The sequence below is a fragment of the Pinus tabuliformis genome, chromosome 3_2, assembly GCF_031772625.1.
Source record: "Pinus tabuliformis cultivar Carrire ecotype Pingquan chromosome 3_2, CPIR1, whole genome shotgun sequence".
Taxonomy (NCBI): Eukaryota; Viridiplantae; Streptophyta; class Pinopsida; order Pinales; family Pinaceae; genus Pinus; species Pinus tabuliformis.
Genome location: NC_142302.1, coordinates 984,426,155 through 984,433,455, shown reverse-complemented (window position 1 = coordinate 984,433,455; position 7,301 = coordinate 984,426,155). Strand labels below are relative to the sequence as shown.

At 42.3% G+C, this 7,301-nt stretch overlaps 1 long non-coding RNA gene across 1 annotated transcript; it reads right to left on the bottom strand.

Annotated features, from left to right (window-relative positions):
• Window positions 1–353: 353 nt before the first annotated feature.
• LOC149183913 (uncharacterized) lies at window positions 354–1,435 on the bottom strand. The gene is made up of 2 exons (XR_016257731.1): window positions 997–1,435; window positions 354–714 (listed from the first exon to the last, which is right to left on the bottom strand). It is a non-coding gene; the product is annotated as an uncharacterized LOC149183913 (long non-coding RNA).
• Window positions 1,436–7,301: the final 5,866 nt, after the last annotated feature.

The window sequence follows — 7,301 nt, the reverse complement described above, 5'->3', positions numbered from 1 at the left end:
GTAGGTAGATTTCTTTGTGTGAGGGTGAAAACCCTACAGAGAGATGACCTGAAAATCCGAGTTACTTGAAGGAGCCAAGCAATGGGTGAGAAAGGAAAACTCTGTTATTACTAACATGAAAACCTAGGTGCTGGGTATTAGACTATGCAATGAAACCATTTAACCTGATGTAAATTGATGTAGTGCAAACTCATATAGTAACTAGAAGTCCATACAATAATTTAGGAAATCTAATGGTGTCGGTCGAATGCAAAGAATGTAGTATATAATTTAACATAAGTATAATATACACCTGACAGTAAAACAAACAATATCTGTGCAAAGAGAAAAGAGGAATACAAAGCTCGTAGCTAAACACAAAAATGTAATAATGATTTCAATTGCATACCTAGAAAAATGTTGTTGTATGGCAAAACAAATACAAGAACCAGATATTGTAAATAGTTCGAATGTGAAAGAACCAGTTTCTTCATAGAAGGACTATCTCAAAAAAAGAAATAGGAGTTTGAGCTCGCTTTATATATTCCTCTTAAAATAACACAAAACATTAAAAAAGAGTCATGACCTCTAGAGCCTTTGAGGTCGTTAGCAACGAATTGATACCAAGAACCCTTTACAACGAACAAGAGAATGCGCAAGTACCACACATGTAGTGCTGAAGCTAGCCAGAAGACACTCTAGCATGTGCAAAACCCCCGACTCTCGCACAACATTCTGAAAACATCAAACACGGGAAGGTGGGGGTTAATTGGTGCAAAATTGAGACGAACAATTAAGAAAACCCCTTAATGTACATAAAAGACTACTAATTCTTTACATGAGATGAGTGCGAAGGGTTTGAAGGAACTCGACAGCATATTAATTTCGCACTAGGATAAAGGGCAAGTACTTGCACAACAAGATGGAGAGTGAGACCCTGTCAAGATAAAAAAACTCATGAGAACTAGAGAGAAATTACAAATAAAACCTTAGCAATCCGGAAACATTTTAGCTTACCATGGAAAATGGTGTAAAGAAACAGACCTCGGTGAGTAAGGTTTCTCGGTTGTCCATCTCTGCAAGATAACTGGGATCGACTCGGACTCAGGGAACCCCCGTTTTAGTAATTCCTCTGGAGCTTGAGTCATGGCAGGGAACTGCTTAAGGGAGCCCCACGGCAGAGACATAACCCAGCAACAGCCATAGAGCAGAATGAATCTCAAAACCCTCCTCTGTCGCTCGTTAACCAGAACTCAGACTCCGCATAGTGAAATGGCGCGCAAAACCGTGATTGGGATGGGAAAAGTAGTTTCCAAAACACTCGGTAGGATTAGCATCGTCGGATCGAACCCTGAGCAAATGGACGACCAAATGAGGAACAAGTGCAGGAAAAGGACCACAACTAGAACATACACAGGACAACGTTGGGTGTGTGGTGGCTGCGTGAAACTCTCCGGTCCCTCGATCCAAATTAGCACCTAAAAATAGGTGACCCCATTAATTACCAAAGCGCATTAACCCTATATGAGAATAATAAAACACTTTTCCCAAATTCCAATTTATTAATCAAATTCTCCGTATGATATGAATGTAATCTCTATTACTTCTCACACTAAATTATAATCAATATTAAAACTATATTAACTTTTACCATAATATAGTCATCCATCTATATATTCATATGTTAAGATGTCAAATTTATTATTCATCAAATATTATAGTTAAAATTTATTAAAAAATATAACCAATAAAAAAATAGAAATATAAAAACCCTACATTCATATGATGTACATGTTCACTAATTCTTAAAAAGGAAGTAATCAATCTGAAACCAGACATGTATTATTAAAATTATAATTTTAAGAATAAAAATAATTTATCACGCATTATCAATTTCTATTTTTAGTCGATAACGTAATTTTGATATTTGAACCTACCTAATCTCCGTATCCTGTTATACGCTTTCTTACGTCAGAGAGTACAGCCAAGGTGTTGCCGTGTCCCCAACTCCGGGTGGTTTTGTCAAATATTTCTGGCTCTTGGAACGGCTGTCTCCTCAAAAGCAGGCGGGAAAAACGGGGGCGCTATGGTTCATGTCTCGTAAATTGAACCCCAGCAACTATCAACCTCATTCAATTCTAGCTATATAAAACTTAGCAACATTGTTATAAACCCTTACACATGATCGTTGCGACTTTATTACTTGCCTAACTTTCCAAAACGAAACTTTTAGGTGGGTCATATACATTTATGTCATTTATTAGGCTTGCGAATAAAGTTTGGCAACTGTACATATAAATGCATACTAACTCACATTCTACCACATCTCTTAGATGTATACAAGCATTTATATCACAATATATTAATGTAAGAAAATTACATGTTGTATATCCATGATGAATATGTTATAAGTGAGGTATGGTCTATTAAAAAATATTATTTCCTTGTATTAATTTAAAATTTTGTGCTTTGAGTCCACGCAAAGAGCCCAGTTTCAAAATATATATATATTTATTATTTATTTATATATTTATTTATTTTTTTGTTTTTTCAATAAAAATATATGCTCGAGTAAACTGTAGTAGAGTTCTGAGATAAAAGAAAATAAACATATGTATATTTATAGATGGAGACTGTAAAAGCATGAGAAAAACCCTGTATCCAGGCTCCCATTGAGCCTACTGAGCAGCTATGTCCATGAAGGGCCTGTGATAATACTGATAATGGGCCCCTTCCCTCTGTTCCTGGATCATCCAAGTGCCGGAAGGCCTGTTCGCAACCTCTTTGGATAATTGATTAGCAGTTGCGTTCCTTTCCCTGAAAATGTGATGGCATATGAAAAAATCAAAATGTGAAGAAAGTCGAAGAGCCTCATCCAGGATATGTCTCAATGTGTAAGTATAACATCTTGTTTTTTTGTTAAGCCAGTCACATACAACTTGTGAATCCCCAAATAGTTGCAATGCTCTACAATGTTTTTCCAATGCAAATTGAATAAGGAATTTAGCAGTGGATAGTTCAGCAAAGTTGTTCGAGCCTCCTCCTAGGCCCATTTGTATATTGAAAAGATGGAGGTCAGAGAGATACAGGATGGCTCCCCCCCCCACACCTCCCCTCCTACGTGGAACCATCAAAGAAAGCCCAAGGAAGCGAGTGGTTAATGGATTCAGGTATAAGAGTGCGAGGCCGCAGGGGATTATCATCTTCCAGGATAAGAGTATAATCAGACAAGATTCGGGCAGCAATTGAAGGCCAGTGAGGGGAAGCATTCAGGAATATGAGTCTGTTGCGTGCAATCCAAATGGCCCAGCTGATGAGAAGCGGAAGGTTGCGAAGTTTAGGTGGGACAGCCCTTGTCCACCAGTTTGTCCAGGCCTCCACAGGATTAGAGCCCTGCCACCTGATCTGTGTAGAGACTGTTGTAGTAATTGTCTGCCAGAGTTCATGAGCAGCTGTGCAATCTATGAACAGATGTGAGACAGATTCATCGTTGCTCTTGCAAAGACAACACCAAAATGGACCATTTTGGGCTTGCTTGAGGAGGTTGTCCCCCATGGGGATTTTATTGTTGAGGATGGTCCACATGAGAAGTCTGCACCTTGGGGGTGCTTTGAGCTTCCACAGGTGCCTCCACCAATGTTCAATGACTTGTGGTCTTCGAGCATCAGCTAATACCAGGTACTCCTTGGGTTTGTAAGATCCAAATTTTGATAGTGCCTAGATGATCTCGTCTTCGCCATCCCCTAATCGGATGTGGGCGGCAGTGAGAGTCCTAATGTAGTCCTTCTAGATCTGCGCCCACTGCTGAGGAATATTTAAGTTGTGGGTCGATTTCCAAGCTTGCTGGAAAAGGGTTGAATGCTCAGAATCTCCTATGTGATTGTTATGAGTGATATTCATTGTACTGAGATGATTTCTGATCTCAATAGGTAGTCTGTGGGCATCCCCATAGCCGATCCAGGGGTCCTGTCCTATCCTAACAGCCGAACCGGATTGGATTTTCCATGTGATGCCATCTTTGATGATGTCCAAGGATTTAAGAACAACCTTCCATATAATCGACATCCCAAAGGAGTATTTGTGTGGTTGCCTTAACCAATCCATCGCATTGAGAGGGGCAATGTATTTGGAGACCACCACCTTGGTCCATAAGCTATTACATGATATAAGTTGCCATCCAAGTTTTGCTGCCAAGGTTGAGGAAAAGTCTTCCAATTTCTTGATGCTCCATCCACCCAATTTCTTTGGAAGGTTGAGTGCATCCCATTTGACCCAAGCATACATTCTTCCTGTTTGTTTGCCCTTCCAAAGGAATCTGCATCAAAGTGCCTGTATCCTTGAGAGTATACCTCTGGGGATCCATGCCAAGGACATCCAATAGATCAGTGTAGCCTCCAAAACACTCTTGATGAGGTTAAGTTTACCTGGATAGATATTTGTAGTACTAGATATTGAGTCTTTTCACCATCTTCGCTATAAGCCACGTCCAGTCCGTTATTTTGTATCCCAAAGGCTTCAACTTATAACCAAGGTATCTTAACCCATCCTCAAGTTTCAGCAAAGTGAACTGAAATATTTGAAGGGCAAAGTGGATCTCATGTTGGGTGCATCCAGTCGTTGTCAAGGTGGATTTACTACAATTGACCATCATGCCTGTAGCCACTTGAAATAGGGAGAAAATGTTCTTTATGATGGTCAAGTCCCCTATACCTCCATTAAGGAAAATTAAGACATCATCCACGAATAACAGGTGTGTTAAGATGCAGTCTTCTGTGACTTTTATACCCTGCATTCTGCCCCTTCTGGCCTCTGCTTTGATGAGTCTATTGAGCCCCTCCACTATTAGGAGGAATAGAAGTGGTGAGAGTGGACAACCCTGTCGAAGACCTCTTTCAGAATGAAAGAAAGGAGAGGCCGCACCATTAACCAAAACACTGAATGGAGTGTTAGTGATACAACCCATAATCCATTTAATGAAGACAAATGGGAACCCAAGGTGGGTTAAAAGCATTCTAATATACAACCAACAAACTCTGTCAAATGCCTTAGAGAGGTCGACCTTGAGGATCATACCTTTGATTTTCTTGTAATGCAATGAGTGCATAACTTCTTGGGTTGTTCCCACCACTTCGTGGATCTGTCGGTCTTGAAGAAAGGCAAATTGCTCCTGTGAGATGTGGGTGGATAGAATGGGCCTTAAGCGGTTGGCAATGATTTTAGCCATGATCTTATAGATGCAGTTACAAAGAGAGATCGGTCTGTAGTCGTCGAAGGAGTTTGGATTGTCAGTCTTGGGGATGAGAGCAATGAAAGTAGCATTAAAGGGTTCATACATCTTTCCATTAACTCTGGAGTCTTCCACTACCTTGAGGAGGTCTGAGCCCAGAATCTCAAAAAATGCTAAGTAGAATTCCACCGTCCAACCGTCCGGCCCAGGACTCTTATCTTTCTTGAACCATTTGAGGGTGGCTTCCAGCTCTCCTAAGGTGACTTCCTTAGTTAGTTCCCTGCCTTCCTCCTGATCCAAAAATCGTGGGAATAGCTGTGCCACTTGTATTATTTCAGCAAGGTTCACTGTGGGGGGTGCTCTGTATATTTGCTTGAAGTGAGAGGATGCCAATGCTGCTAGCTGGGGGAAGGTGTTTACAGGGTGTCCCTGTTCATTCGGAAGCTGCCATATGGTGTTGATTGCCTTCCTCCCATTTGCGAATTTATGATAAAACTTAGTGTTATCATCTCCCTCAAGCATCCAGATCGCTCTACTTCTCAACCTCCATGATTCTTCGTGATCCTTTAAGATTTTCCCTCTAGCGGCATATAGAGATGAGATTCTATCCTTGTGTTCAGTGGAGCTGTACACCCCTCCCAAGTTATTCTCAAAGTCCGCAATTTCTATTTCAGCCTCTCTGAGGGCTTGATCATCCCACCTCCTCTTGTTGTGAGCCCAAATTTTGGAGAGTCTCTTCAACTCATTAAGGTTTTGAGAAAACCCTTCCACTATGTGACCTGCTGCAGCAAGGGGGTGCGCCTTCCAGAAATATGTGACCATACAAACGTAGGAAGGGTCCTTCAGCCATGTGGCACAGAACTTGAAGGGACCCTTAGGTTTCCCCTGCCCCCCGCTGATTTCCATATAGATAGGCAGGTGATCAGAGATGCCCCCTGATCCCACCCATTGCCTGTGAATTAGACCCTGATTGAGAAGGCCTTCCTTAATAAGAAATCTATCGAGTCTACGAGCTAGACTGTCTTCCCCTGTTCTATTGTTCCACCATGTGGGTTGCATATTTGTGATGGGGATCTCTATCAGATTGTGGGCTCCTAGTACATTCTCAAAATAGACTGAAAGGGGATCAATTTGTGCTCTCCGTCCCCATGATTCCACATGTCCTATGGAGAAGTTTAAATCCCCTCCCATGATTAGAAAATCCTTTTGACAGAGTTCAGAGTTAAGAAGGCGGTCCCAAAATTCAGGCCTGTGTTGGCACGACCCATAGACATTAATAGCCCATATCTCCATCCCTAGGTCAGCCGAGAACAAGTCTGCCCCAAGATAACCCGCCCCCCCAGCAGTTGCAGAGATTGATAGTGCGCAAGTTGAACCCCAGGGCAATGCCTCCCGAACGACCACTTGCATCAAGGCCAATAAAGGACCAACCTGGGAGCATCGATTGCAATAATAGAGAGATAGCTTCAGCAGAGCTAAGGGTTTCCTGGAGGAAAATAACATCAATAGGAGAGGTAGATAGCAGTCTTCTAAGAGCTAGTTTTTTATCGGGCCTAGCTAGCCCTCTGCAATTGAATGATACAATCTTCATGAGGGGGGCTCAGGTAATGGGCCTCGTGCTCTAAGAGCCCTTAGGATGGTAGATTGCCTATTAGAAGCGATTTCGTCTCCGGCCATACTCTGTGCTTTGGAGAGGGAAGAGGGGCGTCCTCGAGGGAGTTTAGGGGGAGTAGGGGAGAGTACTAGGTCAAGACCAATGTGGTCGTCTTGCTGTTTTTTGGCCTTAGACCTGGTCTGGTATCTTGGGAAGGGAGGCCCGTCTTCAGGAACAGGGGAATACAATGGAAGGGACTCCGGGATAGAAGAGGGGGTGATGGAAAACACAGTTGAGGGGGGGCGAGGGGAACAGGATGGGGGGGGGAGATACTCTAGTAATCCCATGTTCGATGCCTAATGGAGGAAATGCCAAGCCATCAACAATAAAAGATGTATGAGAGGGGTAAGAGGAGGATGAATTCTTACCTGATGATGATGCTGCCCCGGCAACCGCTCTGTCCCTTATGAGTGGAGGAGAGGGTGGTTGAAGAGGTTTTCT